Here is an 11,465-nt window from a genome sequence, read left to right as displayed (position 1 = left end):
TATGAATAAACAAAACAAAAACCCAAATCCTACTAACTAGAGGTCAGTATTTGTTTGGTTTTCTAAAAATTTTAGCCTGAGAGCATGTAGTCAAAATACTATGTTACTTGGATTAGTTTTTTTTTTTTAATTTTCCCTTTCAGTTCAGTATAGTTATTCATTTGAAATATAGTTAGACATTCATTTCTGTTTGTATTCCATTTTAGGAATAATCCTTGTTCATTTTTTAACTTTATTATTTGTTTCTATAAAATGTGAACATCGTTCTAAAAGTCAAAACTTCACAATACCAATTACTAATAGAAGGGTCAGTTTTTATCCCCCACCCCTTCTAGCTTATCCCCACCAACCTCTTTTAGATAACCAGTCTCATTAGTTTTTTTTTTAATTCAGTTTTATTGAAATATATTCACATACCATACAATCATCCATGGTGTACCATCAGCTGTTCACAGTACCATCACATAGTTGTGCATCCATCTATTTTTGAACATTTTCCTTGTACCAGAAAGAATCAGAATAAGAATAAAAAATAAAAATAAAAAAGAGCATCCAAATCATCCCCCCCCATCCCACCCTATTTTTCATCTAGCTTTTGTCCCCATTTATTTACTCATTCTTCCATACACTGGATAAAGGGAGTGCAATCCACAAGGTTTTCACAATCACACTGTCACCCCTTGTAATCTACACAGTATCATTAGTTTTTGGCTTATCCTTTGTAGCTTTCTTTTTGCAAAAATAAGCAATGTATCTATAGTGTTTTATTTTGTTTTTTTCTCTTACACAAAAGATAGCATAGTAGGTATACACTCTTTTTGTACTTCCCTTTATTCACTTATCCCTTCACTACATTGTTACTAGCATATTCATTTAAAAATGAAGCCCACAAAAATGGCTCACAAAGCCAACAAGTTGAGGAACTAGAAAAATAGACTTGAACCTGATCTTTTCAATCTTTCTCCTAATGGTTTTTATTTTGTCTGTGATTAGTTTGTAGCTCCCAACATTAGAGTTGGTGGCGAAAAAGAAATTACATTTTTATTTTCTGGAAATATTACTGCTTCCAAGAAAGTAAATCCTAGCTTTGCTCAGAGAGGTTGAAATGTTTAATGAACATTTGGAGTAGTTCTAATACTTCCTGTTATGGAAAAGCTTACTTTCAATTTTTTTTTTTTGAGTTGAAAATACTCTGCAAGATTATTTGCTTCCTTACCATCCCACACTCCTTCTGTTTATTCCTACTTTAGGTTTCCTAGCTGAGATGCATAGTGCCTTCAAAATCATTACAATTTAATATAGTAGAGAGTTGACTATTACCACCAAAATCACAGCAACTGAAGCTATTATATGGTTTCCTTCTTTTTTATTTTAACAGTTGTTAAAACCATATTTTGCTCTAACCACAGAAAAGGGCAATTGTGGCAACACTGTTTTACTAACATGCAAATTCATCTAAAATATCCATCAATCACAGAAAGAGTTTGCATAATGGAGCAGTGGCCCAGTTAACTTCTGGCTGCCAGCACACCCTCTCAGCACAGTGATCAATTTTCCTGTCATGCAGCCAACTCTTCAGTGGATAGCTCTTTTCCTACAGGGCTTAGTCCCAAAGATCTGAATATAACAACATAAAGTCATCCTAAATATAAACTTTATTCTGGGAATTAAAATATGACAACATGGCTCCACAAAATTGTTCTCAGTTCTCTACGTTGGGCATACCTAGATTGTCCCACATGCAGGTGAACAAATTGGGGAAAACCAAGTGACAAAAGCAATTAAAAGAAAAGGAGACCTATCTGAGGTATCAGAACAAATGTCCCTCATGAATTTGACTTTGTCTAAGAAGCATTTTTACCACAGATACTTAGAGATATTTAAGATGAACATCATCACTTCTAAGCTAAAGAAAATCTAGATCAGGAAAAAAATTGCCTTTAAGGAAAAAATATGATCATTGAATTTTAAAATACAATGGAATCTTTTAGATTCTCAGGAACACAATGAATCATCTGTACATAGTAATAATTTTGCCTATAACTATCTAATCAATATTTATACCTCTTGTTCTTTCTTTGTCCAATTGTATTGGATATTAACTATATTACGTATATTCATTATATAATTGTCGTGATAATAGGGTTCTTAAATTGTTCCTGCTTGTAATTTGTAGTTAGTATTTTATTTATAATGAAATTAGTCTATGCTTTCTTCCTTTCCTGTTTTCCTTTCTCCCTCCCTCCTTTCTTTCTTTTTCTTTTTCTTTGTCAGGGTTTTGGTATCTGGTTTTGTTAGCTTTAGAAAAACAGTTTGGAAGCCTTACTTCTTTTTCAAAGCCTCAGAATGGTTTATTCTGGGACTGGTAGTACCTCCTCCATTTATATGAGAGCTCAGTGAGATAATGCAGGCAAAGATCTTAGATAAGTGGCTGGCATGTAGTAAACACTCAACTAATATTAGGAATGATGGGATGTGGAAGGACATAAGTTCAAGGCAGTTTTTGCTTTTTGTCTGTTTTTGACACGTGTGACTAAAGAATGATTATAGGCTCCTGGAAAGAAGTCAATACAGGTGAAAGATGGAATAGGATTCTTCCAAGGGAAAGAAGTAAAATAACCATTGTTTTTAATTCAGTCAACAAAAGATATGCAACGTCCATTAACAGATGAATGGATGACCAAAATGTGGTACATATGTACAATGGAATATCATTCAGTTCTTTAAAGGACATGGATGAAACTTGAAAGCATCATGTTGTGTGAAATATGCCTGACACAAAAGGGCAAATATTGTATGATTTCACTTATATTAGAATAAGCAAATATAGAGAGACAGAAAGTAGATTATGGGTTACCAGGGGTTGGGGTGAGGGGAAATGGGGAGTCATTGCTTAATAGATAGAGTTTCAGTTTGGGGTGATGAAAACATTTTGGTAATGCATAGTGGTATTGGTAGCTCAATATTGTTAATATTATCACTGAATTGTATGCATGAAATTGGTTAAAATGGAAATTATGTGTTGTTTGTTTGTTACCTCAATAAAAATTTAAAAAATCATTAAAGGTGGAAAGGGAGGGAAAAAAAAAACTTATGCAAAATGTGAGCTGTATAATTACAGGTGAGCACATTGGAAGTGCTAATACCTAAGTCCTCTCCAGTGCCTCCATATTGCAAAGTAACTCACTGGCCCACTCTGTGGCTGCTGTTGGCACACACCCAGACCCCAATACTCACCTGGTGTCCTGCTCCTAGGGTGCTGTGTGTGGGTGCCACTGATGGCTCACAACTGCCCCTTTCTCCCAAGTAAGATCCTTAGCCAGAGGGAGCTGCCTTGCCAAGAAGGCTGCCACCCTCTGCCCAGGGCAGCCCCAAAGCCATGACTGACTGACATGGGGGATTGAAATTGGCTCCTTGCCTCAAAGTGGGACCAACTCTGGGTGAATTCACACTCATGGGATCAGGCTGAAGCTCATCTCTAGCTGAGACCACATCTTGTTCAGCTCCTTCTCCTGCCCTCTTGTGCTTTTCTTTTTCCCTTTCAGGTTTCCCGGGAGATTACTTCCTTAATAAAGCCTGTGCACCTGAATCCCTGTCTCAGACTCTGCTCATGGGCAAACCAATTTAAGAGACACACTTAAAGGAGGAGGTGCATGGGCATGGATGTTGGCAGGTGCTAAGACATAAAGAAAAGTGTGGAGGTTACTCTGAATGAGGAAAAAAGGTGGAATTTGTTGGATGGGACTCTAAAAAGAAAGAAGGAGAAGAAAGGTACCTAGGGAAACAAGTTGAGAGCCAGCAGGCCAGTGTATGTGGCCTGCGCTGAACTTCTGTCCTTGCTACCCCTCCAAGATTCATCTATTTATGCCTGTGATGTTATACTTATTGTCTTTCACTGTATTGAGTGTCTAGGCAGCATGACTTTTTTAAGGTACATTTTAAAACATTTTTTATTGTGAAATACAACACATATGCAGAAGGGTGATATATTCAAAATACAGTTTAACAAGTAGTTATAGAGCAAATTTCAAAGTGTAGTATGGGTTACAGTTCCATAATTTCAGGTATTTCCTTCCACCTGTTCTAATACATTAGAGAGACTAAAAATAAATATCTATATAATGATTCAGTAGTCATAATCATTTGTTAAATCCTATCTTCTCTGTTACAACTCCTCCCTCTCATTTGATCATTCTCTCAATCATCAGGGGTATTTGGGCAATGACCATTCTAACTTCTTCATGTTGAAAGGGGTGTCAACACTATGGGGTAGGGAGATGCAACTGGTTGATATTCTTGGAGAGACTGGTACCTCTGGATTTCAGGGCTTAACTGGCATAGGAAATAGGAACAATCTGGAGGTTTTAAGTTTCTGATTAAAAAAAAAAACAAACCTTAGTCTTAGTGTGTGAAACAATTATAGAGTCTCAGCTAGAACCCTGGGTATTCTTAAGGGTTTTTAGGAATGCTGTTGGTTGGGGCTTGGGATACCATGGCAATTCGCAATATCTAGCTGATCCTTGCATAAGAGTAACCTCCAGAATAGCCGCTCGACTCTATTTGAAAACTCTTAGCAACTGGAACTTTATTTTGTTACATTTCTTTTTCCCTTTTTGGTTAAGAGGGCATTGTCAATCCCATGATGCCAGGGCCAGGCTCATCCCTGGGAGTCAGGTCCCATATTGCCAGGGAGACTTATACTCCTCGAAGTCATGTCCTACATATGGGGAAGGGTAATGAGTTTCTTTACAGAGTTGGACTTGGAGAGAGGGGCCACATCTGAGCAATAAAAGAGGTTCTCTGGAAGTGACTCTTGGGCATAATTATAAGTAGGTTTAGCTTCTCCATTACAGAAATAAGTTTCATAACAGCAAGCCTTAAGATTGAGGGCTTGGCTTATTAAATTGGGAGTCCCTAATGCTTGAGAGAGTATCAGGAATTTCCCAGGTGGGATTAATAGTTCCATATTTTTCTCCTGAGGCAGTATAAATTTTAAAACTACCTTGCAGCATCCTGAAAGCATTCCACTGACTTTTTTTTCCTTAGTAGTCCCAAGTACTTCATGGAAATAGGGATTTATGCTAGAAAACTGGTTGTGATTATAGATGTCATGTCCTTGAGGACATGTCAAGGAAATGGGTCATTTTCTTCCTGCTTCACATGCAAGGATGTGACCAGGATCTGCCAGAAATGGGAATATTTTATGCTTCTCAAATCTGTATTGCACACATCTCATTCCTACTGTAGTAGGAATAATACAGGCAGTAATTTTGTTTTTCAAATGAAGAAAAAGTATAGTGGTTAGAACACAGCTCTGGAATCAGCCAGGTTCTGGGGTCAGTGCTGACTGGAGGATATTCTTGCATAGCATTTATTATATAAATATGGTTACATGCACACACTTAGATACACACAGATACACACATACACATACACACATGCACACATACACCCGTATACACAATACACGCACACGCACGCACACATACACCATAATTTGGTGAATTGTCTGTAAGTCTGATGGCTTTGAATCAATTTCTTAGAATTTGTTCTTTCGTTTACTTGTTTAACAACCATCTGTCGAGCTCTGGAGTGGAAACTTGAGGAAGCTGAACTCTGCCTGAACTCACAGAGTTTAACCTTGTTTGGCAGAGAGACAGTAAACAGTAAATAAACACAATAATTCAGTGTTGTGGTAAGTGCTCTGAAGGAAACAAGCAGGGTGGGCTGAAAGACAATAACCTACTTTAGATTCGTTCTTAAACGACCTTTGGGAGGGTTTTAGTTTGGGCTTCTCCAAAGCAGACCCTGACACAGAGCTTACCGAACAGCTGCTTTACTTGAATGCGAAGAAAACACCAGGAGGAAGTGGGGAAGTGGAGAGAGCAGGGAAGGCAGCCAAGCAAGGATCCGTCATCAGGAAGTTACACTGTGGGCAGTTGGAACTTAATTCTGGACAATCTGGAGCCAACATAGAACTCGGACCTCACATTCCACCCAAGGGCAAGGGAGCTATAGGCTGTTAATATATTAGCTCCTTTTGTGGGGTGAGGGCTGCTCCTAGAGGGTGTTAATTCTGGTGGCCAGAAAAAAATCTTGGCGAAGGGACCCCGGTGCTGCCAGCTGGGGGTGGGACTGGCAGGCACGAGGAGGTGAGGGTGAAGGGACACGGGCAGGCCAGCGCGAGTATCTGCTACAGGTGCTGAGTAAAACCTCAGGGAAGTCAACTGGGAATTTCTCCTGCAATACATTCAAAGCAGAAACTTACATAAGTCCATCAATAGCTGGAGTTATTTAGTTTCTCTTCCAGGGGTCATTCCTAAAGAGTGTTTGAAGAAATGTGAGACGTAAATACAAGATGCGGCATTATTCTAGCCTTGTTGAACTAGTTCCAGATGTGGTATTTACTGTCCCTGAAACCAGAAGGCACTACGGACTGTTGAAGGGTTAGTGACTGCCTGAATAGAGAGACCCTTGGAAATCTGCTCTTCCTTGACTCACACAGGAACTGGAAAGACTTGCAGTCATGGAAAAGCTCCAGAGAGAGAGAGGGATTGAGATAGCCCCAGCTGTCAGGAAGGTGGGTGCCCGTGCACCATGAGAGCCTGGTGGTGGCATCTCCTCTGCAAGGCCCCCTCTTGTGACAGACACTCTTTCAGAGAGACCACCTCATCCTGGCTTTCCCAGGACTGTCCCGGCTTTAAAACTGAAAGCCCTATGTCCAGGGATCTCCCTCAGTCCCAGACAAACTGAGACAGTAGGTTACTCTGGTGAAGGAAGGAGTTTCTTGATCTCACAGCAGCCACTAAGCTATTGTTGAAATTTGTGTTTCTTGCTGATCAAATTTACTAATATAATTCTGTGCCTTTAGTGTCAAAGAGATATGCTTGGGGATGACCACCACCTGGATTTGTCTAGTACATATATGCTCACTAAACAGAACAAGTTATTTAACAAAATTATTTATTAGAGACTTCTGTCCAACAAGAGGAGGGAAGGAACTAACACATATTTAATTTTCTCTTTATGCAAAACAGTTGAACGGGTCTTAATACCTAACATTCAGTTTACTGTTCTAGAAACCAAGCACCTAATTCATGAGCATTTAAATATTGTTACAATTAATCATTTACCTGTGACAATTTTTCCTGGTAGCCATGTGTCAAAATCTAAAACTTCAACACCTTTAATCCTTTCCATGACTTGCTAAATATTGAAAATCTCACTGATTATATACAGGGCCTAACTCATCCTGAAGTAAATCATCCTAACTAAATGTTTGTATCCTGGCTGACTCACCATAGTAGCTTCTACACTTATGTCATAGAACACAAGTTGTATCCTTTCTGTCAGTGTCTAGGAAATTCTCAAATGTAGATCCTGGAAAAATAATGAAAAATGTTTACATGTAAGTCCCTGTTATTCCAGTCAGGGTGCTGGCTCTTCTAGAAGGAGCACTCAGTTTCCAGGTCGGCGGGGCAAGGTTTTAATCCATGGAGGAGGGGTTTTAATGGCCCATAATTGAAATTCAGTGTAAAACAGGTCATCTGAGATGAGAAGAACAAATTTTAGTGTTTCCAGAAAGGAGCTGCTAAGACAACATGTAATCAAGCTAATCAGACTTGCCCTGAAAAAAATCATAGGCCTAATTATAGGAGATAATACAATCTGGCACACATAGCCTGAAATCCAGCAAAGGATAAATACTTCTTTGACAGAAGATAGGGCCAAATTTTTGGTGCTACCATTGTCTAAAAAATGGGATTTGTCTTCTGATAGCCAGATATGATGTGACTGCCAACCCCATTTTGGCTGTGTGCCCCAGTGAGGGAGTTAGATGAGCAGCCACTCCATGCAGGAGAAGTGGGTCCCAAACAGAGCCACGCCCATTGCTTTCTACACATTAGTTTATCCGAGCTTCCGTAATTCCCTCCAAATTCTGCTTTGGGACAGTTTCCCGAGAGATCATTAAAATAAAATTAAACTTTTTTCTCTCCAAGTTATTTCTTTTAGCTTTAAAACACCTAACCAAATAAATAACTCTCAAACCAAAACTGGAAATTGAAATCAGTATACCTATATCTATCTATCTATCATCTATTTTGTTTAGTAGAGAAATTGTAGGTTTACAAAAAAAATCATGCATAAAATACAAAGTTCCCATATACCACCCTATTATTATCACCTTGCATTAGTATGGTACATTTGTTACAATCAATAGAGAACATTTTTATAATTGTTTAAATGAAATTTTGAACAGGGCTCTAAACCCGTAACGAGTACGAGATCATAGGATACTCATGGATAACTGATCATGAACTAGTCAATAGGTATTGAGAGTGGAGGTGCCCAGATCTGAGGTAAGGGAGGATGGAGGTAATATGTGGGTTAAAAGGCCAAGGTCATGGAGACGGGAAGTACAGCTCTTCCTCTTACTCAAGTTGGGAACCTTGGGCCCAGTACTTAAATCTCATTTTTTTCATCCATGAAATAGATGTAGTAATACCCATCTTACAGTTTCATTGTGGAGATTAAATGGGATAATATATTTGTAATAATGTAAAAAAAAAATTGTCTTAACAGTTGACAGCAGGTTTCTTCTATGTTGAAGGAATTCACCTTTCTTTGTTCATGGAAACCAATGTTATTTTGAAAATTTTATTAAGGAAAATGCCTTAATAATTTGCTTGGGGTGAAAGGGGAGACTTTGAGGTTTTAGGCTGGTAAGAACCAAAACAGTAAAAGAAATAGTTAGGGGCATGATGGCCACATGAGACCGGGAAGGTGAAGTGATTGGTGGAGTCAGCACAACCAGCCAACCTCAACCTGAGTCCAGCCAGAAGAGAACCCAGATTCATTTAACATCAGCCATGTCCACAATGCCCACCCTGTGAAGGTCTCCTGCCACCCAAAAACACAATGTCCCTGCTCTTCACTCGGTGCAATTCCATTGTCACAGTCAAAAAGGATAAGAGATACATGACTGAGGTGAATGCCTCTCCACTCAAGCACTTGCCACTGCCAAGAATAAGATCAATGGCATCTTTGAGCAGCTGGGGGCCTACATCCACCTTCCTCAAAGACACCTACAAGAATGCAGAACTGACCCTGTTACAAAGGAAGAACAGGTCTTGGACATCAAAGACTACCTGTCCAAACTGTGGGACATCAGTGAGGTGCTGGCCCAGCGGCACATGAAAATGTCTTTTTTTTTTTGGCTGGACAAGCAATGGAAAAACATCGTGATCAATGCCATACTCTGGGACACAGTTCTGCCCTCTGGAATTGGCCACACCGCCAATTGTTTCCTGCAGCTGGAGGGCACAGATGGCCACAGACTTTCCTCCTCACCGAGGTCTCAGAGGAGAAGAGGGGTGTCAAGACTGTGAACCAGCTGTCCCACTCCCTCCATCAAGATGAGCAGCTTCATGCTGGCAGCCTAGGGAGCGTGATGTGGCCCAACTCCAAGTGCCGACCTCCAAAGAATGACCTCATACTGATGGACAGCCCAGGGATTGATGTCACCACAGAGCTAGACAACTGAATTGACAAATTTTTGCCTGGATGCTGATGTGTTTAGGCTGGTGGCCAATACAGAGTCCACCCTGATGCAGACAGAGAAGCAGTTCTTCCACAAGGTGAGTGAGCGCCTCTCCCACCCAAACATCTTCATCCTGAGCAACCGCTGACAAGTCTCCACCTTGGAGCCCCAGTACATGGAAGAAGTCTGGCGGCAGCACATGGAGTGCTGTAGCAGCTGCCTGGTGGACCAAGCCCAGCCCAGGGACAGCATCTTCTTTGTGTCTGCCAAGCAAGTGCTCAACACCAGAATCCAGAAAGCCTAGGGCATGCCTGAAGGGGGTGGTGCCCTTGTAGAAGGTTTTCAAGTGAAGATGTTTGAGTTTCAGAATTTTGAGTGGCAATCTGAGGAATGCATTTCCCAGTCTTCAGTGAAGACCAAATTTGAGCAGCACATGGTCCAGGTCAAGCAGATTGCAGAGGGAGTTCGCCTCATCATGGGCTCTGCATGTTGAAGCTCAGGAGCAGTGGGTTTACTGCCTGGAAATATGCAAAGAACAGCAAGACTGGCTGAGGTTTATTGACAAACAGCTGGAGTTCTTGGTGCGAGACTACAAACTGTGAACTGAGCAGGTTATGGAGGAATTTGAAAGGCAAGTGTCAACTACAAAGGCCGAGGAGATCAGGCGCCTCTCTGTGCTGGTGGACGAGTACCAGATGGATTTCCATCCTTCTCTAGTCATTCTCAAGGTTTATAAGAATGAACTGCACCACCACATAGAGGAAGGACTGGGCTGGAACATGTCTGACCGCTGCTCCATGGCCATAACCACCTCCCTGCAAACCATGCAGCAGGAGATGGTAGATGCCTTGAAACCCCTTCTTCCCATAGCTATGTGGAGTCAGATGGACATGCTGGTCCCCCTGCAGTGCTTCTCCCTCAGCTACAACCTCAACTGTGACAAGCTGTGTGCTGACTTCCAGGAGGACATCGAGTTCCATTTCCCTCTCAGGTGGACCATATCTGATAGCCAGATATGATGTGACTGCCAACCCCATCTTGGCTATGTGCCCCATTGAGGGAGTTAGATGTGCAGACACTCTGTGCAGATTGTCCTGGGCCCCAAGAACAGTTGCTGGGCCTCCATGGGCATCCTTGTTGTTGGAGTAGTGTGGCAGGCAGTGGGCTGGCAGCTTACATCCCTCTCCTTCAGGCTCTATGGCTTCCTGTATGTCTACAAGCGCCTCACCTGGACCACCAAGGCCAAGGAATGAGCCTTTAAGCACCAGTTTGTAGAGTATGCCAGCGAGAAGTTGCAGCTCATAATCAGCTACACCAGCTCTAACCGCAACCACCAAGTCCAGCAGGAACTGTCTGGGAACTTTGCTCATTTGTGCCAGCAAGTCAATGTCACCCAGGACAACCTGGAGCAGGAAACTTGCTGCCACGAACAAGAAAATTGAATTTCTTAATTCACTTCAAAGCAAAGCAAAATGCTCAGAAATATAGCTTGTTGGTTGGATGGTGAACTCAACATGTTCATGCATCAGTACCTGCAGCCCAGCAGATAGTGCGTGGCCTGGAGTCAGAGCCTGCATGGAGGGGGTCTGCCGCCTCCAGCTCCTCCATGCTCTGTGGGCCTTCTACCAGGAGTCATGCAGCACCTGCCCGAGGTCACTACCGTGACAACTGAAATCGCCCCTTGAATGCTAGTTAAGTTTTTCTCTCCTTTTCCTCTTGTTGCAGAAAATCTTCCACCTTGTACCCCAAAAGGAAACTGTTTTTAATGATGATCAATGACAGCATGGTACCAAGGAGTTTCAGTGGTGTCTTTTCCCCATTAGTTTCATTGATTGCAAATCATTTGATTGCTTGCTAAGGTCTCTGGATCTCCTGGTGTTGCCGACTGCTGACTGAAGCCTGCAGGGGTATCAGACATCCCACC

The 11,465-nt window shown here is 41.3% G+C and overlaps 1 pseudogene; it reads left to right on the top strand.

Moving 5' to 3' along the window:
- The first annotated feature begins 8,919 nt into the window (after positions 1–8,919).
- LOC119528127 lies at positions 8,920–11,091 on the top strand (annotated as a pseudogene).
- Positions 11,092–11,465: the final 374 nt, after the last annotated feature.

Source organism: Choloepus didactylus, chromosome 1, assembly GCF_015220235.1.
Source record: "Choloepus didactylus isolate mChoDid1 chromosome 1, mChoDid1.pri, whole genome shotgun sequence".
Lineage (NCBI taxonomy): Eukaryota > Metazoa > Chordata > Mammalia > Pilosa > Megalonychidae > Choloepus > Choloepus didactylus.
The sequence above is the reverse complement of the archived record's forward strand: the minus strand, read 5'-3'. Positions and strand labels throughout refer to the sequence as shown.